The following is a 26,965-nucleotide window of genomic DNA, read 5'->3' as shown; positions in this document are numbered from 1 at the left end:
GAATTCATTCCCTAAGCGATGTGAAGTTTTTGGTGATTAATTCTGACTGAATATTTATTTTTCTTGTTCATAGGCCATGATTAGGGGAGGAAGTTCCAGGAACTTGTCAGAGATATGTTATGATGTGCCCAGTATGTGAAGTGCAGGAATGTATTGTTCTACAGAGAGTAGCTTACTAAATGGACAGATTAGTAGTGCATATCAAATGCGATTTAAAGGAATGGCTGGAAGATATACAAGAATAATAACTAACCCCCTTGAAGAACTTGGTACCTACCAGCCAGTGTGCCCAAAGTCTTTTCCATGTTTCTTACCTGACACATTGATTTTTAAATCTTCACAACAACTTTATGAAAGCTGGAAGGATGGCATTAACTTTCCACTTAAAAATTTTTAAATTGTTATAAGGGCGATGCGCAGAGTGGTTTCATAAGTCAGGTAAAGAATATATTCCTTTTTAGACTATGTCACCCCCCTCATTCTCTTCCAGTAGTGTCTTCATTTTTATACAAAGAAGTAGAAACCAAAAAAGTTCATAAAGTCACCCAGGAAGACTGTCCAAAGGAAGATACTCTTAGGAGAGGAACAGAAAGGTACAAAGTCTATGTGCAGCTGATCATACAAAATAATACCTAAATGAACTCCAGGATATGGACACAGGTTTTTTCTTTTTTGTTTTGTTTTCTTTCTGTCTTATTTGTTCATATATGTCTTTAGGAATATAAGGGGAAGCACAGAAAGGAGGGACAAAGGGTAAACAAAGCAGCAGTGGTACTCACTGGACCCTATGTTGAAAATGAACTATATAACTTGTTGGTGGGATGGTAGAGAAATTTGGGAGAGAGCAAGGGAAGGGGTGACATTGTCCAAAAGGAAATGTACTCTACCTGACTTATGTAACTGTAACCCCTCTGTATCTAGCTTTTTCAAATAAAAATAACATTTAAAAAGACACCCAGATTATATAGCTAATAAAAGAGAGAGCTGAGTTCAACTTTGGTTGGCCTGACCTCCAAACTCCCCAAACCTTTTACCTTCTGCTATTTGTAGCCCCCTGGCTGACTACAAGAAGGAGTCATTTGTTCCACTCAGCCTACAGCTGATGCTACTCCTACCATATGGTCAGTTAGAGGTCCAGACACTGATCATAGACTTGGTTCCAGCACATGTATTTCCAATCACTTCCCTTTTTCAGTTGCAGGAGATGCTCAAATAATAAGTATTGGTCTGGTGGCTCAGAAGACAGTTATCACAAATAAAGCCTGAGGAACAGAGTACTGAGGACCAGAAGTGGTACTTACAGTAATGATCATAATAATGGCATCCTGATGATGATTATGTTGATATTGCAGGCTCAGACCCATGTGTCTGGAAGAGCAAAGAAGAGTGATCTTATTTCCCCCAAAGAAGTCATATATGCAAAGTTGGCCTGGCTTTTGTCTGTAACCAAAGACCTTGCCTCCTCCATTGCTGCAGCAGGTGCCCTTTCTCTGTGTGGCTCTGACCTGCGACAGAGGAAACGAACTTCATAACACCCGAGGAGTAAATGTCCATGTCTAAGCCGTCCACTGTGGCACTTATTTTAATGGCAATGAGACCAAGAGCTTCATCTTACTGGATGATCCTTAGAATGGCTTCATAATTAAACACTGCTTGTGACAGGAGAGGTAAAAGGAAGACCTAATCCACATTCCCCAGACTCCTAGTGGTCAATGTTTGCTGTACAGATGTAACCTCCACATTCTGGAATGCTCAAGGTGGGCACTGAGCACAACTTTAGGAAAATAGGGAAGGGTGAGGATTCAGATACAAGAAGAGGAGGGAGATAAGCACTGGTGGCTCACGCCTATAATCCTAGCTACTCAGGAGGCCGAGATCTGAAGATCTCAGTTTGAAGCAAGAAAGTCTGTGAGAGTCTTATCTCTAATAAAGTACTCAGAAAAAGCCAGAAGTGGTGCTGTGACTCAAGTGGTTGAGCACAATGAGCCTCAGGGACAGCACCCTGAGTTCAAGCCCCAGGACCAGGAAAAAAAAAAAGAAGAAGAAGAAGAAGAAGAGGTAGGTCACTGTCACGTGATATCTGTGTGAAGCCCACAATAGACACACAGGGCTGGTCTCAGTGTCTGCTGTTGCAACCTATCTTGGAATCAGATGAGGCTGAGAGCAGAGGAGTCACTACAAAGTGACTTGTGGAAAGTCTCTAACAGACCCCAAAATAGACTTTGTAAGGATATAAATATGAGGTTATTCCTTTAGTATATATGTATATATGGTACCTATGGTACTTTGTCTCATTTATTCTAAAGAACAATTCTGCCAGATAAGTATCTATGTGTGAACAAACCAAGGTTCAGGGAGGTTAAATAATCTGACCAATGTGACACAACTTGCCAGTCAGGACACTAACAAGGTCTAACTCTGGAGCCCAAGCCCTGTCTACCACAGAACACTTATCACTGTTTATATCTTAAAAGGTAGAGAGAGAGAGAGAGAGATGCTGTTTCCCCTCCCCAACCCCCAGACTTTTATTGAGAATAAATAGCCCTTCATCTACTCCTCTACACAAGATGAAGCAGATCATCCTCACAGTCTCCACAGAATGGATCCAAAGACAGTTTGAAACTGGTTTGAATTCCTGTTCTTCCCACCCCCTCCACAGCAAAAGAGGGTAGACAGCAGGACCCAGAAATCTTTAATCCATTTTGGCAGCACAGGGTACTTCCTTTTATTCCATCTTCCCCAAGTCAGAGTTCTATCCCCAAGTTCTACTGGTTAGTTTGAACTAGGATTGGGCCCACCCACAGGCAAAAAGCCTATTGGTCCATTGGAAATGGACAATTAACTAATCAGGAGGCTGGAGTAACTAATCAGGAGCCTCCCACAGCTTCTAAGAAGGCTGATTGGGTTAGGACAGGTGAGCCTCCAGCCACTGGGGAAGAGTGACACAACTGCTGTCAGGCCACTGACTAGACGGTTTTCCATCAAGTCCCTTCTCAATGGCCACCCTAACTGCTATTAGGAGAAGGGGTGTGGTGGTTTTTCTGGCTACTTCCTGCTGAAAGGGCTGATGTAAGGCTCCCTGCAGCATCAGAGGCCTGTATGGAAGGAGGGACTGTCTAAAGGTCCATAGTTGGAGGTTCTCTTCATTTCCATTAACATTTGTAACTTAAATTTCTTTTTTGATGTTTTCAAGTCCCAACAGGTGGGTCCTTGTTCTCAGTAACAGAATAGAAATAAAGCTAGGAGCAGAAAAGAAAGAACAATAAACAAACCCCACAAAACAAAAGAGTTTATTGCATAGCAAAAGGAGGAAAAAGTCTGCCTGGAAGAGCTGACAGCAGGACTGATAGTCCCTGAACGCTTGCCCTTCCTGGCCTCTCTCCTGTTCTCTGATGGAGCATGGTGATGGCTTCCTGAGAAGATGGGGCTCCAGGAAGAAGTTGTCACTGTGGTCACGTTAGGAAAGCAATCCGGTTCTTTTGTGTGTGTGTGTGTCAGTCGTGGGGCCTAAACTCTGGGCCTGGGCGCTGTCCCTCAGCCCTTCAGCTCAAGGCTAGCGTTCTACCACTTGAGCCACAGTACCACTTCCAGCGTTTTTCTGCTTATGTGGTGCCGAGGAATGGAACCCACTGCCTCAAGCATGCAAGGCAAGCATTCTACCACTGAGCCACCTTCCCAGCCCAAGCAATCTGGCTCTTATGACATGCTTATTCCTGCACCAAGGTGCAGCCTCATCACTGTAAGCTAATTGTCCTCATTTTAGAGGGTGGTCTGTCTTGCAAGGCTCTGTTGTTCTTTAAGGACAGTTTCACAGTCCCTTATCATAGCTATGCTATTTATCAGTTTTGTCCTTCCTGGAACTCAAAGTGGTTACAAGAAAGAGAGAGACTCAGAGGAAAACGAAACATTAAAATAGCAGAGAAGGATAAAATGGAGTTAACCAAGACAGTCACCAATGCCTCTTTCAACAGCATTTACATTGTACTGGGCATCATAAACAATCTAGAAATGGTTTAAAGTTTAAGACATATGTGTGCCAGCTAGATGATAAACCTTTTCAATTTCACATAAGAAACCTGAGCATCCATGGATTTTGAGCAGGATTTAAACTTCCATCTTGCCCCAGGAATTCCAGCTCTTCTAATTGCTCTCCTCTCAACTTACCATGGGAAAGAAACCTCCTTGGTTGTTTTTCATTAATTAATTTATTGGTGGGAGGGTGGAATAAAGTGCTCAAATCATGGAAGTTTTATGATGTGCGCTGGGAGTTATTAAGCATAGATGTAAACAGTTTTCCCCATATGAAAAGCGTGGGCATAGTTCCAAGAACAGAACTTTCCATAGCAAAGCGTCCTCTGATTTCCAGTGACTGGAGAATCAGAGTGTGGAAGACAGTTTTAAAGCATCAGTTAGGAACACAGCTTTGTCTATGGGATAGGGCTGGCCCCTGCCAGGTTCCTCAAGTTTTTACCAGGTCTGAAGGGTGAGTTGCTATCCATAAGCCATCAGACAAGCTAATATTACGTTTTCATTTTGCTTTTTATTAAAGTAGAAAATGATGTTTTTCATTGACCTGTCAGAAATTAGTTATATTCAAGTTTAAGATATTGCATTCTTTTTTTGTGGTACTGAGATTTGGACTTAGGGCCTTATGTTTGTTAGGCTAGTGCTCTGCCACTTGAGTCATGCCTCCAGTCCTGCTTTTGCTGGTTAGTTTGGAGGTGGAGTCTAGCAACTTTTTTTTCTGCCTAAGTTGGCCTCTGATGATGGATCTCTTTATCTCAGCTTTTTAAGTAGATAGAGTTACAGGAATGAGCTAGATGTTTAATTCTTTTTTTAAGTTTTTAAATATTGTTATTGTAAAGGTGATACACAGAGGGGTTACAGTTATATGAGTCAGATAAACAGTATATTTCTTTTAGAACAATGTTACTCCCCCACCCATCACTTTCTCCCAGTGTTTCCCTCCTATCTCTGCCCACAATTTGAACAAATGCAGCCGTGATACTCACTAGACACTATGTTGAAAATGAACTATAGCTAGCTAATCCTGAATAGTTGAGATTCTGAATCTTCATGCCCTGGATTTCAGCAAAGAAAAATTGCGTTAAGCATTTGGAGGGAAAAAGCCTTCTGCAAATGTTTATCAATTTTATTTTTATTTTCCTGCCTTCTATTTTTGTTTTGCAAAATGATCCCTTTTCAAATTCAGTTCACATTAGTCACAGCCTCTGCGGGGCAGGTCACTAGGTTGGTTTCCACAATACTGCTGGAGTAATGATTCCTATTTTGTCACAGAATATACTCCTTCCCACCCAACATGCTCTCAAATGCTGCAACCACCCCAATGTTTCAAAATAGATTAAATATGACTGATCTTTGTGTAAATCTGGTCTGTTCTAAATGGCATCCCAATGTACTGTTCAGTTTTACATCTGCTCATTTTTGAAGTTGCTGGGAAAGCAGCAGAGACACGGAAGATGTGGGGCGACTTAAACCTGATGTCCATTTTCTATTTTTGAAGAAGATTCAATAACACTGAACTTGCCTACCACTCAAACAAAACAAGCCTGTGACCAGGGACTGAGTTGCCTTGAAGTTGATGAGCCTTAGGAGTCAAGGAGAAAGCGCACGAGCTGACAGCTGACAGAGCACCAGATCCCCAAGGCTGTTTCTTAAGCAGTTGTGTGTGCAGAACAGTGTATCATGGGAAAGACACTCCGTGCCATTCTTGCAATGGGAAACTTGAACTATTTCAGCAATGAGATACGCTTGCACCCAGGAGACACAGGGACCCAGCACGTAAGAGGTAACTGTGCTTGGACCATCTAGAAACGTTCTCTTCCCTCATCCCTGCATCCCTAACTCAGGCTAGGATGCTTTGGCCCACTCACACGGTGAAGGGATCTGACAGGTCGTTAAGCCTAGAGATCATATTTTACAGACAAGGCCACAGGCCCAAAGAGGAAAAGCTGCTGACATTCAGCTCCAGTGTTAGCACAACAGAATCCATGTCATTCACAAGTCTCTGAGGAACATGGCACGTGGCCAAAGGCAGGTCAGAAATGCTGAGCTCCTACCTGGTGGCCTGCCACACCTTCCTCAAGCACTTTTCACTCAGTATACACCTAAGAAACTCAACCAGCCACAGAATGTCCTAGAGACATTTAAAAGAAGTTCTAAGAAAAGGGCATGATTTAACCAGCACGTCTGTTTCAAGTTCTAGTGGTGATCTTCCTTACCTTCTAGGTCCTGAGAATGCAGATGTCCTACCAGGCTGCCAGTGCCAGCCTTCTCAAAAGCTGAGATTAACAGGGAATAATGGATGAGACCATGAGATACCCGCCCCCCTCCCCCCTCCCCCGCCAAGGGTGAGCGCACAAGGAGGTGGGAGGTGGGAGGGACACCTTGTCTTTTTCTGGTATCCGATACTGAGGTTGGGCATAGCCTCTCAAGATTATATGTGAGCTGTTAAAATTCATGTAGGTCTTGCAGGGGTGAGGGGTGAGGGAGTAGTAATTCTGAGCAGTTCAGAGGGGGTACAAGTTGGAATTCAGGACAATTTCCAGGGCCACTAGGAGCTGGAAAATGTTCATGAATGCAATCTTAGATTGACACAGGTAGGAGCACCCTCTGAAGTTTCTGGTAAAGACTGTGCAACCTTCAATTTCTTAGTCAGTCAATCAGTCTTGAGTGCGGAGTTTGCCACACTCAAGCTGCTGCAGACTGCTGCTCTGATCTCAGCCATGGTATTAGCCATGAGGTTGTGAAATAGCAAAGCATCATGGGAATGAACTTCCTAGGGAGTATGTATGAGCAAATCCCTGCTCTAGAATTTTAAAACCAAAATGTTAATAGCTTTTTGTTGTTGTTGTTTCTGCTAAAAAAGATAAAAATAAAAGACATAAAAAGGTAAAACTTATTTTTGCTCTCCCAGGCAGAATCCTGTTAATTATTGATATTTTATGGTTGAAATCTTATGATTTGCCTTTTACTTTATTTATTTAACAAACTTCTATATGCATTTTTCAAGACTAGTAAAAAGGCATGTGGACATCATTTTAATGCGTGCACAATTATCCTCTAAGTTCCTTGACTACTGTGTGCTTGATTCTTTCTGTGACTTTGCTGTCATAAGCAGCACTAACAGAGGAGAGACTGGAAGTTGCCATGAGGTTGGTGGCTCATTTTAAATTACAGCAGAAGTTCAGTAGCTGAATCTAACTGGATGTTACATGGGAGTTCATTGTACTTTCAACCTTTATGCAGATTTGAGACGTTTTCATAAAAACACTGGAAATAAGAGCATAGTGATAGATCTTTTGTTAACAATTAAAATGTGATGCAGTAATTTGCATTCAAAATAAATTGGGAGAAAAGATAGCAATGTCTTCAGGGATTGCAATACATATTTTTCCATTGTGCTCTGGGAGATTTACTTCTACAACATGAAGACTGTGTGTTTCATTCAACTCACATCATCATTAAGTAATAATTGGCTTTGATTATCATTGGCTAGTACATTAAAAAAACCAGTATATGGGGCTGGGAAGGTGGCTCAGTGGTAGAGCACTTGCCTTGCATGCTCGAGGCCCTGGGTTCGATTCCTCAGCACCACATAAGCAAAAAAGAAAAAAGCCGGAAGTGGTGCTGTGGCTCATGTGGTAGAGCACTAGCCTTGAGCTGAAGAGCTGAGGGACAGCACCCAGGCCCAGAGTTCAAGCCCCATGACTGGACCCCCCCCCAAAAAAAAACAAAAACCAGAATCTTATAACAGAGATTGCACGACTTTGGAAGTAGCTCAGATGTACAGACCCAGCAGATCAGGGCCAGTTCGGTACATGAGGGTGGCACCAGATCCATGTGGGCCTGGTCAACCTGAAGCCTATTCCCATATCCAGGAAACAACAGATGACCAGAAGGTTGGAGAAGAAATAGAAAATGTAGCAGAGGCCTTAATGCCGAAAGAAAGGAACTTGATCCTGTCTGTGCTTTGAGGGAGGTCTAGTCCCAAAAGATTTAAAGAGAGGCATTAAATTCAGACACAAGTATCAGTCTTTGAGTCTCAATTATATAGGATAAACAGGAAGGGAATGATTATACAGAAGATCCAGGAAACAGGTGCTATATCCTGTCTGGGATTTTGCCAAACATTCCGCTCCACCATCAACCTAGACCAACAGTTGACTGATTGAAGCTTCTTCTTAGAGCAGCAGCTGATAGTTCCAGCAACGATCTCAACAGGTTGTAACGATAGCTAGCTCTTACTAAGTGCCTAATGAGCACAGATATTACTAAATTTCTATTGAAACCAAAGTTTTCCTTTGGTTTTAAAATAATGACCTTTACTGAAATAATAGAATTGTATGACCTTCGGAAGAATGAGTCATACATAGCAAATGGTATTTTGAATATCTTTGTGTCTCTTTTGGTCTGTGGTCAAATGTTAAAGTGAAAGAAAGCTCCATTCAAAGTGAGCAGGGCTATCTGCATGATATATCTATGTATTCAAGAGGGTTATCACATACAATTTTGCATAAATTGTATACTTGGCAGACATTTTTCTGTGGTGCAGGCATCTCCCAGAGGCGGGGGAGAGAGAGACTATATGTATGAGAGTGTTGGAAGGGAGCTTTAAAAGACATTCTTTAAGTTGATACACTTCATTATATATGGTCCTATGCACTTAGCAATTGGGCTATTGAGAGTCCCTGTTAAGAATATCACAGACATACTCTAGTTATTACAAATGAGGGAAACCATGCAACCTACTTTTTTTCTTTGGGTCTGGCTTACTTTGCTTAATATATTTTTTTCCAAGTCTTTCCATTTCTTTACAAATGGGGCAATGCCATTTTTTCTGATGAAAGCACAGAACTCCATGTGTATATATACCACATTTTCTTGATATATTCATCTACTGAGGGCATCTGGGTTGGCTCCATATCTTAGCTATGGCAAATAATGCTGCAATGAACATGGTTGTGTGGGTAGCTTTAGTATGGCCTTGTTTGTGTTCATTTGGATAAATGCCCAGGAGTGAGATTGCTGGATATGCAGTTATTTCCTTTCCCTTTCCCTTCCTCTGATTGGATAAGCTTATATACAAGACAAAGAGTACAGAAAAACTAAAACAGAAACATCAGGAAAATGAATGAATTAATGAAACAATGATACTCACTTGACACTATGTTGGGAATGAACTATACAACTTGTGGGGGATAAGAGTAGGAAGGGGTAAGCAGGAGAAAATGAGGGAAGGGGTAACAATGTTTAAAAAGAAATGTATTCATTACCTTACTTATGTAACTATAACCCCCCCTTCATCACTTTTACAATAAAGATAAAGAAAAAAAATTAAAGAAATAAAAATCCTCATAAGTAACATTTATAGAAGCAAAGAAAGGGGATCTTAAACCATCACATAGTGTAAACCAATTCTCTTCCAAGAAGAATTCTCAATTTCACATTTTTTGAACAAGTAGGTGAAAGTCAGATGGCCTCTGAGGCTGCCACCGACCTTCCCAGACAAATGGGCCTGGCTTGCATTCTGCTCCCATCATGCTTTGAGGTATATCTGAGGTAATGGATAGTCAACATCCCTTCTTTCTTGGAAACTCCCAGGTCACTGGCTTGTTCTTCTTCAGGGGTCCAGGAGGCACAGCAAAGCTGGGTCATGCCAAGTGATTAACAAGTGCTGCTAGTGCATATTTCCTGTGTTTTGGACTCAATGTAGGTAAGGAGACAGTTCCTGCTGGGTATTGGTGGCTAACACCTAGCTACTCAAGAGACTGAGATCTCAGGGTCATGCTTTAAAGCTAACTGGGAAGAAAAAGCACATGATACTCTTATCTTCAATTAACCACCAAAAAGCCAGAAGTGGAGGTGTGGCTCAAGTGGTAGAATTCAACTTGAGTGAATAAGTTAAAGAACAATGTCCAGGCTCTGCGTTCAAACCCCAGTACCAGCATAAAGAGAGAAGGAGGAGAGAGAAGAAAGAAAAAGAAGAGAAATAAGAGGAGGAGAAGAGAAGAAGGAGGAGAAAGAGGAGGAAGAGGAGGGGAGAGGGGAGGAAATGAAATAAAAGAGTCTTTGTAGAGAGAGTTCTGGAAGAATTGGCTAGAAACATCCATTAACATCCTCCTGTTTTTATGCTTCAGTGCCTAACTTGGATCTTAACATTCCAAGTGTGTTGCCTTTATTTCTGCAAGTCAGGGACTGAGTCTTGTAATGTAATAGTGTAGGGCTTTCCTGAATAACCAATCACCCTCTGATTATTAACTGAACAATCATCTCATATTCATAGGAGGGAAAAAAAACAAAAAAGAAGTTAAAACTCCCTAGTTGGACAAGCTGAGTACAGCAATTCTGTGGTCGAGGGAGGTTTTGCCACTATGCAGAGACCCAGATAAACAAAATAAGAGCATACCTGCCAGCCAGCCAGATTTCTGTCACCCACGCAGTAGGCATTTTCCAATGCCTTTCTGGCACAGAGTAGAAGGGTAGTGCCAAATGGGGACACAGCTGACGACCGCCTCAATTCTAACAGACACAGATCAATAGACCCTGGCACCTGGTTCATCTCTTATTTGAATTGCTTTTGAAAGACCAGGATAGGAAAAGCCAACAAACCCTGCAAACACAGTGTGCTCTTGGCCTTGGCCAAATGCACTTCAGCTGTCTGTCCCTCCAATATGGTGAGTCACTGTAGATCCAGGACAGAGTGAATGGGGAGAGAGACCTCCTATTCAGAGGACAGAAGATTCGAGGACATCATAGCCCAATTCTTTGTGGAACCTGGTATTGTTGCTTAATTCTGGAAAGGAGGAACCTGGCTCTGGAAGAGGAAGAACTGCTAATATGTGCAAGTATGGAGCTGGCTACACATGACCACCCGTAGGAAGCCCGGGGCCTTCCTGCCAGACCACTTGTCTATTCTAAATCCTAGATGCCTTGACAATTACCAAGTTTTAATTAACCTCTACGTGGTTCTGTCACTGGCTTATGCTCTCCCCCAAAGCAGCCTGCGTTTACTGTGTTGGGCTTTCGTTAAATTCAATATCCTCTCTTCTGCCACAGGCCCTTTGCACATGTCAATTCCCCGGTCTGGCACTCTCTTTCCTTTCTCTGACTCTTCTAGCTCCATTCTTTTATATAGATATGTGGGTCTCAGTTAAGTTTTTCTGTCAGCAAACTCTTCTCTAATTCTGCAGTGAAGGTTAAGCATCTTTGAAGTGGTGTTTCTTCTGGTTTACTTTTTGTGTGTGTGTGTGTGGGAGGGAATCCCCAAGTTTTATTCAAGAACTCATACAAAATATTCCAGATAAATGAATTTTAATCCTCATCTTCTTCCTCTTGTTCATCTTGGTTAAGCTGGGAAGGTCGGTGGTAGCCTCAGAGGCCATCTGACTTTCACCTACTTGTTCAAAAAATGTGAAATTGAGAATTCTTCTTGGAAGAGAATTGGTTTACACTATGTGATGGTTTAAGATCCCCTTTCTTTGCTTCTATAAATGTTGTCCTACTGGGTGTTGTTACCAGAGAGTCTTCAGACTGGGATCCTGACTTAATAGTAACAGTTAACATTTATTTAGTTCTAAGCAGGAGCCACCTCATTCAATTCTTAGAACAAACATGCAAAGTAAATGTCATTTCTGCCCCCACCTGAGACTAGGAGGGATGTGTGGATTGTCCAAAGTTAGGGGATGTGCAAAGGGACAAAATGGATAGTCCGTTGGTTGAAACATTGTTCTAATCCAGGTATCAACAAACTTTGGCCCCGTTTGATTTTGTAAATAAAGTTTTATTGGAACAAAATTTTGCCCACTTGTTTGCTATTGTCTGTGGCTATCCTTATGCTGCAGAGACAGTTAGGAAGTTGTAAAGATGACCACAGATCTCATAAAGCCTAAAATATTTCCTGTCTGATCCTTTGCAGAAAAGTTTTTCCCATTCCTGCTCTTGGTCATGACACCAAGCAACTTCCTTTCCAATGAAATGGGCATCTCTCAGAGGTCCAGGGCTGCCTCATTCATCCCTATCAATCCTCAACCTCCAGCCTGGGAGATGCCTTTACTGATAGTTACACTTCAATAGACAGTAAATGCCTCATTGATTAAATGGCTCTAGTCTGTGTTTAAACAATCCTAGTCCTCCTCCTCCTAAAAATGTAAAAGCACAGGGGGAGAATAATGTTTTCTGCAACCCTCGTGAAGCCAGACAAATCCCACAGGGCAAGACTGATGGCCTTAATAGTGTAACAAAGGACCATTCTAAATTAAAGTGCATGCCACCTCCATAGCAATTTCTCTTTTAAAAAAATGTACGAGGCCTGTGAGTAGCTCTGCAGTAAGCTGCCTGGAAAGAAAAAAAAATATATCTCCCACCACTTTGGAAACTGGAAAGGACACATAAGCAAAACCTCAAGGAGACAGGAATAAATAACAGAAGCCCACACTAAGTCCCTGGCGTCTGCGGGCAGCCCTGGAAGGACAAACAAAGACTGAGGGATGGCCTCAGCCAGCCCTGTCCAGCAGCAGGGAGGGTATGTGTTGGGGGTGGGGAGCTGGGTTCCAAGGGCTGCCATGGTCTGAGAGGAAGTACAATGGCATTGGAGCTCTGGGATCAATTTTCTGGTGACTTCCTGACTGTATGGCCTGACCCAGAACCTGGCACAGAGAGTGAATAAATGTATCACAGAATATGTGCGGACACCACGCGATGGATGTAATTTCTGGTGCTTGCTCTAGCTCAAATCCCAGCTCTGCCTTTACTGGCTAGAGTGTCTTATGTAAGTAATTTATTAATTAAATTCACAACTTTGTTGAGGTAGGGACTATATCTTCTCCAGCCTTCCATTCCCAGGACCTGGGCGTTAGTGTAAATGTTAAATAAGAACAATGAACGTCAAGCCCAAGAAATTAACAAGTGTTTGGTAAGTATAAATGATGATACATGAGAATATGTTAGTAAAGTAAGATTCACCTTTTGTGCCTCCATTTCCTTGACAGTAAAAACAGAATCACAAATGCTTGACAGGGACACATGTTGTAAGATATCAAGTAGACTGAGAATAAAAATGTGTTTCCCTCTCACAGAAAAAAATTTTTTTTGGTTGGTCCTAGGACCTGAACTCGGCCTGGGTACTATCCCTCAGTTCTTCAGCTCAAGGCTAGTGCTCTGCTGCTTGAGCCACAGCACTATTTCTGGCTTTTTCTGCTTATGTGGTGTTGAGGAATCAAACTCAGAGCCTCATGCATACAAGGCAAGCACTCCACCACTGAACTACCTTCTAGGTATAAGCCACCAACACCCAGCTATTGCAGCGTTATTTTCTATCGCATGACCATGGTCTGTTTCTAATTGCTCAGCACAGCTAAAAATAATAGCATGTCCTCAAGAAATAAACGCATACTAGATTCATCGACTTTGAAATACAGAGCAGCAGCAACAGCAGCAGCATGGAAAATGACACTATACAAATATAACTTTCAATGTTGAAAGTAATGAACAATCTAATAATGCCATTGAACAACTTTATAACCAGGAAGCAAGTGGTTTACAAAAGCCATATTGTACTCCATTGCTTACACTTAGTAATATTCTGCTATCCTTGCTAATTTCTGGGGGTTTTCCCATCTACAGAGTCAGCATTTCAGATCGAGGTGTCTTCCAGGATTTTGCTTCTGATCTTTTCTAAAGTGTAAAATAATGTTTGCTTTTTGTCTAGGATTCTTACAACTTCAATGTCATTTCAATCCTTTTGTCTATGTCAATAACACTTCTTCCAAATTTCTTCCATGCACTCAATTACATCCCTGTCTTGATTCTCTGAATCTTATAAATAAAGGAGGTGCCTTGCAAAACAAAAACAAAAACACAAAAAACCCACAAACAACAACATAAACTACAAAGTGCCTCTCATCATTCCAGCTTCACTCTCAGCTTCTATTCCCAATCAGCTAAGCCAGTTTTATGAGTAAAATATCTGTAGAAGCTTTATGGAACTCAAGATGCAGCTAAATTTAAGTAATAAACAAACAAGAAAATAAACAAATACAATTAAGCTAATTCAACTTATTGCATTTGTAAGTTTTGCCAGGCTCAAGGTAGATCTCAAGGGTAGAGTATTTGCTTTGTACCTGCAAGTTTCTTGGTTCAATCCCTGCACTACAATAATAATAATAATAGTAGTAATAATAATAATAGTAATAATAATAATTTTGCCAAAACCTCAAAGTGAGTGAAGAACATTCAGCTACAACAAATTGTGGACATAGGAAGAAGACTCAAGTCAGGACTAACTAGGCTGAAAACAATGGACATGCACAGATGTTGATTTAGCAGAGTCAGGGAGGCACCAAACCTTTATTTCCTGCCTCACTGGTGACAGAGGTGGCCATCAATTATCCTAGACCAATCTTTTTTCCATGTGACATGAAATCAATAACTCCTACATAGTCACGCACAAGTTCCCTTGTATCCTTGGCAGCTCCAACCTCTCACAGCTTCTGGAAGCTTCTCCCCTATACAAGTGAGAGCCAACAGCTGGGCCATTGGGAAAACTCAAAGGTCATCATTTAAAAAGCTAGCATATAATTGCTTATAACACATCCTGTACCTGCTGGCAACACACAAATGAGTGATAACTCTATACAAATCTTCAAAAAAATTGGAATATGACAATGCATGGGCTCTGCTATGGACTGAATATTGCTGTCCCCACTCCCTAAATCTACATGCTAGAGATGAACAGAAAGCCCATGGATTGGGAGAGCTTCACTAGCCATACAACAGACAAGGGCCTCATATCAAAAATATGCCTAGAGCTCAAAAAATTAAACCCCCAATTTAAAAAACCCTCAAAGAAACATTAATAAGTGGGCTAAAGAATTAAAAAGAGACTTCTCTGAAGAGGAAATAAGAATGGCCAGTAGACACATGAAGAAATGCTCAACATCTCTGGCCATAAAAGAAATGCAAATCAAAACCACACTGAGATTCCACCATACTCCAGTTAGAATGGCTATAATCAAGGAAACAAGTGCTTCAACCACTCTGGAAAGCAGTATGGAGCTTCCTCAAAAGACTAAACACAGAACTACCCTATGATCCAGCAAATCCACTCCTGGGCATTTACGGGAATAACATAAACAAGGCTGAACTAAAGTTACCAACATAACTATGTTCATTGCAGCACTATTTACCATAGCTAGGATATGGAACCAACCCAGATGCACCTCAATAGATGAATGGATCAAGAAAATGTGGTACATATACACAATATGCCTCCATCAGAAAGAATGACATCGCCCCAAGGAAATAGCAAGACCTGGAAAAAATCATATTAAATAAAGTAAGCCAGACCTAAACCATAGTCTCTATGGTTTCCCTCATTTGTAATAATTAGTGTATGTTTAGGATAGTCCTAGCAGAGGATCACAATAGCTCAATAGCTATGTACATATGATCATATAAAATGATGCTAAATTGAAATGAACTCCAAGATATAGAAACAAGAGGTTTTTGTTGTTGTTGTTTTAATGTACTGTGTGAAGTTATTTCTTTTTTCTTTCATTTTTTTCCTTTTCCTTTGGTTTATCCCTTGATGTCACTATTTTTGATTTTGTTCTCCTGTGTCTTGAATATATGTCTATCTGATTGGGGAAGGGAAGGTGAATAACAGAATGGTGAGACAAAGGACAAAGGGTGAACCAATGCAACAGCCATACTCACAAGACACTATGTTGGAAATGAACTGTACAACTTGGTGGGGGGGAGGAGGAAGGGGGAAAGGGAAAGTGGGAGGAAAATGAGTGAGAGGGTAACAATGTTCAACAAAAAATGTACTCATTGCCTTACCTATGTAACTGTAACCCCTCTGTACAGCATTGGCGTGGTGGCTCACGCCTGTAATCCTAGCTACTCAGGAGGCTGAGACCTGAGGATCACAGTTCAATGTCAGCCCAGGCAGGAAAAGTTCGTGAGACTCTTATCTCCAATAAGCCAGTCAGAAAACAGGACATGGCACTGTGGTTCAAGTGGTAGCGTGCCAGCCTTGAGCTGAAGAGCTGAGGGACAGCACCCAGGCCCAGAGTTCAGGCCCCCCAACAATAAATAAATAAATCATGTAAATCTAAATGCTGGGATCCTAACCCCAAGGGTGATAGTAGTCAGGAGGCAGGGTCTTTTGGAAGGTGCTTAGACCCTGAGTTGGGGTCATGCCCTTATAAAAGAGGCCCCAGTGACCTTTTTGTCCTCTTCCAAGTAAGGACATATCAAGAAAATGCTATCTTCCAACCAGCCCCAGAGCCTCTAGAACTGTAAAAGACCAGCTTCTGTTGTTTATGGTACCTCCTTATAACAGCCCAAAGGGCCTCAACCAGGCACACGGAGTGCTTGTCTTCCTGCCATTCTGTTTCACCTGGAGGATGAAATATAGTTTACATGAATGACCTGAAGAATCCGCTCGCTTTGCCTTTTGTTATGCAAGCCAATTCACTTATTGATTTGGTTTGCACACTTTTAGTTATGTCTCTGGGGCAATGAAGTCATGAATTTAACTTGCTCTATGAGTGTAGGGGAGAACCTCATAATTCTAAAATTCATCTCCCATTGCATAATAGACCAGCCCAAAGTTAGTCGATTCAAACAACAATTTTCATTATTTCTCAAATATTTATCACAAGTTGAACGGTACTTTTCAGCTGGGCTGGCTTGCTGGCCTAAGATAACTGTTAGCGAAATGAGCTCCCTAACAATAACTCTAGTTGGTGTCTTGAGATCTCAGCTGGCAAAGGATTGCTGGGCCAGCTGGAGACTGTGGAGAATAAACAAAGCTGGGCATTAGTTAAAAGCAGTGACACATTTGACTCAGAAACTCCTGCAGCCAGAGACAAGCTAAACTCATTCCACTTTGCATAGGGGTGACTGGGCAATTTAAAAAGGAAATGAGAGTCAGGACACAGCTGAGTGAAGGAGGTGACAAATCATAGGAGAGCTGGGTAACGATCAATGGCAATGTAATCAGGCCATTTCCCCTATCTGCTAGACTCCGTGCTCACCACAGAGAATGGGAGGTAGGGTCCTCCTCCACACAATTCAAAGGAGACAAATGTGTCTCAAGAAGACAGAGGAAGGATTCACAATTGTAATGTGTGCCCCACATTAAAAAAAATGCTTCAAGAAAGTAAAATGGATGGGGGTTTGTGTCCAGGTATTGGCTAGAACTTGGAACCTACTGCAGATTTGGCTGCTTTCTGTTTGTCCAGGCAGGTTGTCAAGGAGGTGGTAGGAGTTGTTATAGGCCATGCTACGTTTGGTCACATCTCCCTTTGTAGGGATCTGAACCCAGTATTTGCAGTTTTAGGGCTCTTATGCATGATAACCTAGCTTCTAGTAGCCTTTCATAGGAGAGAGATAAAGCAAGCTGCACACGGCACATTTTGAAAGCTTGGCTTGCTTCTTGTGCACTATCTCTCATTGGTCAGAGAGTGAGAAGGTCAAGCCTAGATTCGGTGAGGGGACAGACAGACTCCATTGTGGGACCGAAGGAGCAGCCAGGCTGTACTACAGAGGGAATGCAGGACCTACTGTCACCATCTATGCAAACAATCTACTGAAAATTGCAGCTGATCACCAACCTGACCTTATTCCCAGAAAATATAATGTAATAACATGCCTATCTCAGCTTAAAACCTAATGCATTCTGGTCATTTAAACAGTTTGCTTTGGTAGGTAGACTTTCTCTGAAATAAATTTGCTCTTAGAGGGTTGCTATTCTTCTTATTTCATGGAGATAGTATCTGAGGATGAGGTTGTAGCTGACACAAGTCTGTCCAAGCTTCTATGTATGGTTAGTCTCCTTGTGTCATAAATGTGCCTTGTTGTGGTTAGAATGGGCCTTCATCCAAGCCCATAGTCTGTGTGCCACGTGATAACCAGGCTGCAGCTGTACTAGCTGGAGAAGGGACATTCTTCCCAAGTGATCAGCCCAGAGAGGTACCCATTTCTTACTTCGGATATGCACCAAGATACTTTATATGCTAGCACAGCCCTGGGCACAGTGTTCTCTACCTCCTTTGGCCTCTGGGGGTATTTCTTAGTTAACTAATCATGTTTGGCCTTTGCAGTGGGGCCTGTGGCCAGACTCCCCACTATCCATTAGTCCCCCCTCCCTCTGCTTACACTTACTCTCTGGATTAGTTTCTCTTCTGTCTGTGACCCTCAACTAGAATCTTCCTATGGGTCTGATCAGTGGTATTCTCTGAAGAGTTACTTAACTCTGCCATCATGACCAGTATCTTCAAATATTTCTAGGACCTTTTTAGGTCACAACAGTCCCTAAGATGTCATTCATTCTGTGAGTCCAGGTGGATGTAGCTTTTCCCTAGACATGACAGGGCAACAATTATTCCCCACCTTAGATGCTCCTCTCAATTTTCCCTGCTCCCTAGGTGAGAGGTCAGAGAGGAGAAATCAGGGATACTTGGTTCTTACCTTTTCCATTTTCTCCCTACAATCCCCAAGCTTACTCTATGCCCTGTTCTCCCTGACCTCTGATCCCATCTAACCCTTGGTGGTAGGAAGAGCATTTCCCTCTATTCTACAGACAAGTCTATCTACTAAATGAGTCATTTGATTTTTTTAATGTACTAAAAGAAGGGCTGAATTTCTAAATATGGGAACTTCGTTCTCAACCAAATAGCCTGGCTTATAAGATTACTCTGTGTGTGTGTGTGTGTGTGTGTGTGTGTGTGTGTGTGTGTGTGTGTGTGGCTGTTTTACACAATTATTCTTTGTTCCCCATGATAACCGGGCTGAAAAAGGGGCTGATTCACTCAGAGAAGTAACCATTACCTACTTCTGATGTGCATAAATATACTTTATGTGCTATTACAGCCCTGGGCACGATGTTCAGAAATTCACTATTACTTTCTACTTCATTTTCCTCCACCTTTCTCCTCTTTTTCCTCCCCCATCCCCATCCTCCTCTTTCTCCTCATCATTATCATCATGACCACATACTTCCTCCTCCTTTTTTGTTTTCTCCTGAAAAAACTTTTTTTGACCACCTTTCTCCTAGAGGTAGAAGGGGTTCAAGAAGACAGGGTCCAAAGACAGCAGAAGCATTACCCTGGAACTTGGTAAGGCAAATTCTCAGACCTGACACCAGACCTACAGACTTAGAATCAGTGACATGGGGTCCAGAAATCTGTGTTGTTGTTTATTTGTTTGTTTTAACAATTCCAAGAGATTTTGATGGCCACTAATTGTTGAGAAGCACTGGACCTGGATACAGAACATGTATTATACTTGAAAATGCATTTCAAAGCTTTTATGATTTCCCCATGGAAGATTCTGGCTCATTTGAAATGAGGTCACTACAGTAGTTAGTAAGCCATCCTCTTAATTAATGTACCATTTCTCAACAATTGCTCTCCAATGGCAAATGCAATAAACAAAGGATCTCTCTTGCTCTTCTGTGTAACTGTCTCACTCAGGACAAAAGCAAATGTAGGAAAAGGAGGTCAGACATAATCCAGTGGATTTCCGATCTTAAGAGACAAGATTTGCCTTCCTACTTAATCTTTTTCTTCTCATTTTGGAAATGAGGTCTTATTACGTTGCCCAGGTTGGTCTTAAACTCCTGGGCTTAATTGTTCCTCCTGCCTCAGCCTCCTAGCTACACATTTATTTTAAATACTGAAAAGGGACAAGGGGTTGCTGGGTAATGGAACCACTGAGAGAACCTGTGTGGAAAGGCCTTCTATCTAGAAGGAAACAGCTGAGCCACTGCATAGACTGAATCTGCCATTTTTTATATAAAGTCAAATGATCTCTAAGCATTTGTACAAATGGGTATCTATTCAACATGTTCATTTAAATGTAGCACATGTGGATCCATGTCACTCTTTCCACTATTCTTCCCCTCAAGCTACCTGCAAGTCCAGACTCAGCCAGGTTCTACATCCAACTACTGCAAAGGATTAATAGAGCAGCAGGGGTTTAATGCCCACGCAGATGGCAGGATGGGCTGGCACCCCAGGGTGACAGGACAAAGTCAGAATTCAGGTGGCAGCCACACAGGAAGAGCCCAGCTAGACACAGTCAAAACACAAGCAGAAGTCAAAGACCACTGCAGAAAACCATCAACCCAAGGAAGCGAGTGATAAAGAATCCAAACAAGAGCTCCAGAGTGCAAGAGCAGAACAGCCAGGAGGGAGGCTGGAAATGTGGGGAGAGGATGGGACCGATCAGCCCGGGTGCACACCAGGCCAGGGGCAGTGTGGTCTTCCCATCCCTGCTAACTGGCACTGTGATCCCGGGGCAAACTTCCAGGAGCTCTGACAGCATGCCTAACGCCCTAACATGGTGTCGTTCTAAGTTGATTTGTCTTTCTGTTATTTTTTTCTCAGTAGGCTCTGCTGCCACTGCTGGCTCATCTATCTCTCTACAAGAAGCCCAGGGACTCAAAGCTCTTTAGCTCTTTACTGCACCCTGCCAATGACAAGCAGAGGGCCAAATGCCAAAGTAGGTCAAGGTGAGGGGGAACTGGCTCTGTTTTCCAGAGGTTCTCCCTAGAAATGTGCAACACTCAGAAGACACTCAGGAGCTTCCTGCTTGCTCATGAGTGGCGGGAAGAGCCCACATAGTCCCCCACTGCTTCCTGCAGTGTGGGGCAGGGGGTTCTGTTGGTGTGTTACAGGCAGCACCTTGAGCAGCACACAGCCTAAGGGGAATGATGATAATCCTTGTGCTCACCTGAAGGTGCCAAAAGTTCTAGCAAATGCTCCTGTTGCCCTCCCATTCCCACCAACAGCCGCAGGAGATTGTGAAAGCAGAGAAACACTGTCTTATATATTAAAATACAGGAGAAAGGAAAGCAAAAAGGACTCATTTCAAAGTGCCAGACCCTATCTGAAAAATAACCAAAGGAAAGGGGCTTGAGCTGTGGCTCAAGTGGTAGCATAAGAGGCCCTGAGCCCAAACCCCAAATACCCATACCACAAGAAAAAAGAAGGAAGGGAAGAGAAGGGAAGGGAGAGGGAGAGAGAAGAACAAAAGGAGGAAGCAAGGAGAGAGGGAAGGAACCACTTCTGAATATTACTGCTGGAAGTCCACTCACATGGAGTACAGGCAGTGTAGTGGATGAGGGAATGCCCATCCAGAGGCTGTTTGGGCCCCTGCCTCATAATGCCATATGGTAGGCGGGCCGGTAAGCAATGCCAAGAGAGAGCAAAGCAGACAGCTCTGGTTTTCTACATCATATGTAGAAAAGGACTTTAGACCATGTAAATAGAATTTCAGAGCTACTGACCAGTTAGCCTAATACCTTAAAGAAAAAGAAGCCATTTGTTTCAGGAGGGGGAAAAAAGCAATCACACTAATTCCTTGATATACCATTAAGAAAACAAGCACTACCATTTAAAAAAATTTTCTAATCAGTTGTTTCAATGTTTACTTTAGCATGAAGTTCTTAGAACATATGTCACCTGCCAAAGTCACCTTTACTTAAAAAAATATAAGTCCTCACATAGTGGAATTACAGAGATAATAGAGTATTTATGTGCATGGGAAAATCCTATCCTCAATATTGTTTAATTAAAAGAAAATCACAAAATAGTGATTACATTGCATAAACCTTTTGGGATAAAAGAAAAAAAGGAAGATATAAACTTGTTACGTTAATTGCTCACATGTTAATTAGGCAGGTGGGACTTTTGAGCATTTTTACTTGGTTTTGTTGTTCAATTTTTTTGAAATAAGCATGACTTTTTGAAGAGTTAAAAAAAAATGTTAGTAGCCAGAGACATCATCAGGGAAAAAGCCTCTGTGGGAGAATTTTCCAGAGAAATGACACAGTCCAGGATTGCTTCACAAACCAAATCTCAACAATTAGTGAGCATTGAGATGTATAAAACATATTTGTGAAATAGCAGCAATACTTTCTGCAGTCAAAAGCATCAAGATCCCCCCGAGAAGCTATTGAGAAGGAGAAAGCCTACCTTGTTAGAGAACTCAGACACAAGTGCTAACTCTGTGAAATGTCAACAAGATGGCAAAGGAGGAGGTGCCTGGCAGCCAAGAGTCAGATCTGTTCCTTGTCACTGCCTGGAGACAGCAGCCACTGAGCTCTGGCACTTGTCCTGAGAAAGTGTTTCCATCTTGCTGCTCGGTTGGTGTTTTTGGTGCATCGCATTCCCATTGATTTGTTTTGTTTTGTTTTTGTGCCAGTTCTAGAGCTTGAACTTAGGGCGTGGATGCTGTCCCAGAGCTTGAAGGCACTCTACCACTTGAGCCATATCTACACTTCTGGCTTTTAGAGGCAGTTGAGTGGAGCTAAGAGTTGCGCCGACTTTCTTGCCCAGACTGGCTTTGAACCACAATCCTCAGATATCAGCTTGCTGAGTAGCTAGGATTACAGGTACGAGCCATTGGCGCCTGGCTACTCACATTGTTTGTGTGAGTGTCCCACAAGATGGACAGACAGGGGCGGCAGTGGGATGGATGAGGAGACAGGAATGGGTTCTGGGTCAGTCACAAACTGTCCCCTCTTTACCTACTGTAGTCCCTGAAGGACTTTTCATTCCACACTCAGAGACCACAGAAATACACTTCATTTTTTGAATTAATTTGAAAACACTTGGTAAACTGCTGAGTACAACTTCCCAGAATTAACTTGAATATGGCTGATCAACCTTACAAAGTCTTTAGGAGAATTAAATAGTTCACAAAAAATATTTAACATAAGGCTTGATATATAATTTCATATGATAAATGTTAGCTGCTAATACTTTCTTTTCTTTTCTTTTTTTTGGGTCCGGTCGTGGCACCTGAACTCTGGGCCTGGGCGCTGTCCCTTAGCTCTTCAGCTCAAAGCTAGCGCTCTACCACTTGAGCCACAGCGCCACTTCTGGCTTTTTTTCTTTTTGCTTATGTAGTGCTAAGGAATCGAACCCAGGGCCTCAAGCATGCAAGGCAAGCGCTCTACCACTGAGCCACCTTCCCAGCCCCTAGTTGCTAATACTTTCTAACTGTGTTTTTTTCCAATTAACATTAAATAAGTGTGCTGCTTTTCCAACCCCTGTTTACGCTGAACAGTTAAAAAGTTTAGTTTGATCAACTCTTGTCCCACTGAGAGTGAAAGAGTTCCCAAACAGAATTCAAATTCAATTGTTTGGACATGTGACTAGGCAGTAAAATGCAACCTTGCTCTCAAAATGATTCTGGTATGCACTGGAAACCTATGAGGGTCAATTCTCATGCTTTTACTCTTGGAAATTTCCACTGCTATGTTTTTGTTTTGTTTCTAGATATTTGGGTTCTTTGCTTTGTCTTTGCTTAGTATTATTATTAGCTGACATTAGTTACATGGAAGGGGACTTTATTGGTACATTGCCACACATTACAATGTATCCTAATCAATCTCACCCCCTCTATCACTGACCCAGCCCCCTTCTTCTTCATTAGTGTCTTCATTGTAGTTGTATCCCTGGGTTTTGGACTGAGTTAGCCTAGGGAGGTTTGCTTCAAAAAGGACAGTGGCTGATGGTCTTTTTTCTCATGATTATTGAATTGTATAAGGATAAATTTCTAGGGATGAGCCAGGCACCAGTGGCTCAGGCCTGTAATCCTAGCTACTCGGGAGGCTGAGATCAGAGGATTGCAGTTCAAAGCCAGCCTGGGCAGGAAAGTCTGTGAGACTCTTATCTCCAATGAACCACCAGAAAACCAGAAGTGGTGCTGTGGCTCAAGTGGTAGAGTGCCATCCTTGAGCTGAAGAGCTGAGGGACAGCACCCAGGCCCAGAGTTCAAGCCCCATGACTGACAAAAATAAAAATTCTAGGGATGACCAGGACAGGCTATCAAAAAAGAGATGAGCAATTCCTAGCAGTAATAGGACTAATGACAGCTTGGGCGAGGGATAGTGATGCTTATTGTCTGCTGAGGTCTCTTGTGAGCAACATCTCTCCTCATTCTCCCACCTTGTGGATCAGTCATCCTGTGGCCTGAGCAGTCCAGAGTTTTATCTCCCACGCTGATCAGTTTTCATGCTCAAGCAGGCTACACCAGATCCTTACACTTGACTTTTAATGGCACTAGGAAGAGAAACTCCTTCCTTCTTTCATCAGAATTGCTCACCGGGAGACCTCTATAAGCCAGGAATGTCTGATGGCTGTCTTTGTCTTTATGAAGAGTGATGAGGGGGAAAAAAAATCTTCCTAAGAAGGAAGCTAAAATGGAGCTAAGAAAAGCAAAGACAGTTCACTGAGAGCTTCTTTTTAGGCTCTGAGTATACCCCTTCCAGAAGCAAGTTGTGTCTCTTGTTTTCATAATTGTATGAGTCATTACAAGTAAAGCTGAGGGTCTGGCATGCTGGTACATGCCTGTAATCCTAGGTACATGAGACAAAGAGATAGGAAAATCACCTTGTGACCCATCCTGTGCAAAAGTTAGCAAGATTTAATCTCAAAAACAAGCTGGGCATGGTGGAACTTGGTAGTACATGTCTGTGATCCCAGGTATTTGGGAAATAAAGATAAGAGGACTACTGTTCTGGGCAAAATGTTCATGACCCCATCTGAAAATTAACTAGAACAAAAAGGTCTGTAGTAAATTTTTGCTTACAACTTTACCTTGTTAAATAGCTAACATTAGTAACCAAATACATAACACTAATGTTATATTTTTTTAAAAAGAAAAGCCAGAAGCAGTGGTGTTCTAATAAAGTAATGGCAACTGTCCTAATTCGTTTCTTGAATACATTTACTCTTTAATGGTTTTGAAACAACTGTTTAATTTTTGAAAACTTGCTAATAATTTTTGTTCTAATTTAGCAAATGGTTTAATGTAGGACATCAACTACATAATGAAAAATGCTTGAAATGCTGTTTTTTTCAGACAGATCAAATTAAATCAAACTATCAAACTATACCAGAACCTTAGTCCTTGTTGTTTTTGTGAACTGGATTGATTTTTCTAATAAATCCTTAAAGACTTTCCCATAGCATGAAAACTGTTGAAAAAGTTTAATAAGTAGAAGCATTCATATTTTCCTTTGTTTTTGAAAAAATGTTTTATTCTGCCAGACCCAGTCCCAGGGCTTGAACTCGGGGCCTAGGTGTTGTCCCTGAGCCTCTTTGTGCTCAAGGCTAGTGTTCGACCACTTGAGTCACAGTGCCACTTCTGGCTTTTTCCAAGTGGTTTATTGGAGATAAAAGTCTCATGGGTTTTTCTTCCCAGGTTGGCTTTGAACCACAATCTCAGATCTCAGCCTCCTTAGTAACTAGGATTACAGGCATGAGACATAAATAAGCCCTGTTAAAGAAGAGGAAGAGAGGGAAGGAGGAGGATGAGGAGAAGGAAGAGGAGGAAGAGGAGGAGAAGGATGAAGGGGGAGAAGGAGGAAGAGAAAGAGGAGGAAGAGGAGGAGGAGAAGGAATAGGAGGAGGAAGAGGAAGAGGAAGAAGAAGGGGAGAAGGAGGAAGAAGAGGAGAAGGATGAAAGGGGAAGAAGGAGGAGGAGAAGAAGGAGGAGGAGGAGGAGGAGGTGGGGGAGGAGGAAATGGCTCATAACTGTAATCTTAGCTACTCAGGAGACTGAGATGTAAGGATTGTGGTTCAAAGCCAGATCAGGCAAGAAAGTTCGTGAGACTCGTATCTCTAATTAGCCACCAGAAAATTAGAAGCGGGGCTGTGGCTCAAAGTGGTAGAGTGCTAGCCTTGAGCAAAAGAACTCAGGGACAGTGCCTAAGCCCTGAGTTCAAGCCCCTTGACCAACAGAGGAGGAAGAGGTCTGTGTTGGTCTGTCATTTGACATGTAGTACAAAGTTTATTGAACGTTATTTATTAGCTTCTTTCTTTGTGCCAACTGCTGTACTATGCTCTATCTAGTTCTTCTATTTTGAAGCAAATGAAACAAAGTCTTCACAAGTAGTGAAGTGTAGAGAGCTGCGAGAGGCCGCACCTGGAAGATGGCGCCGGCTTCCGCCCTCCGCCTTCCCGATGGCGAGTGCTCTCTGTGGTAAACAACTCCTTATATGGCTAAGCATAGAATCTGGCTTGCTTCTGCGCACCTGAACCTATTGGTGGTTCCCACGTGGCTTATCAGGGTTAGCTACCCAGCGGGCACTTAAGGCTGTGGGGAATTCTCCCCGGGGTTGGGGTCAGAAGATTGCTCAAAGGTCCTGAATAAACTGCAGAGAGAAGAGTTCGGTGTCGCGGCTTCCTTGCTGGTCGAGGCGGTCTCGACAGTGAAGTCCCTCATGAGGGCCTATGGACCTAGAAATCTCATTCAACCTAAACTTTAGGTATTCAGCAAACCTTAGACTTTCAAATAAGTTCTTCTCATCAGCACCACCGAATTTCTTAGTTTAACCAAAAAGGAGTATCACGTCTGAGACTGCTCTTTGCACCATGGTGTTTGTCTATCCAGGTACTACGTGGTCCATTCACTGTGTGAATCCCTGACCACATCCTTGGATGAGGAGTTTTCTGTAAAGCCAGCTCTATTAGCTTTCTAAGCTGCTATAATAAATGATCATAAACCAGGTGACTTAAGACAGTAGGAATTTAGTCTCCCACACGGGTAGTTGGAAGCTGAAAGTCTGATATCAAGGTCTCTTCAGGGCTACATTCTGAAAACTTAGGGCAAGAATCTTTGTCTTATTCTAAGCAACAAAAAATAAATAAAAAGAAAGAGCAGTAAAAAGGGGTGGATTGGAGCACAGTATGTTATATACACATATAGAAGCATCACATTGAAACCTCTTTTGTACTAATTTGCACCATTAGAAAAAATAAGCAAAGACCAGGAAAAGAGTGAAGGGATCCGGGCAGAGAAGAAGCTCCTCACTTCTCTTGGAAGTTAGCCCATGGCGCTGTCTTTCTGGACCCTCCGATGGGGAAACATGTCCTCTTAAACACAGGCACTTGAGCCGGAAGGACTTGTAAAAACAAGAACA

Source organism: Dipodomys ordii, unplaced genomic scaffold, assembly GCF_000151885.1.
Source record: "Dipodomys ordii isolate 6190 unplaced genomic scaffold, Dord_2.0 Scaffold17, whole genome shotgun sequence".
Taxonomy (NCBI): Eukaryota; Metazoa; Chordata; class Mammalia; order Rodentia; family Heteromyidae; genus Dipodomys; species Dipodomys ordii.
The sequence above is the reverse complement of the archived record's forward strand: the minus strand, read 5'-3'. Positions refer to the sequence as shown.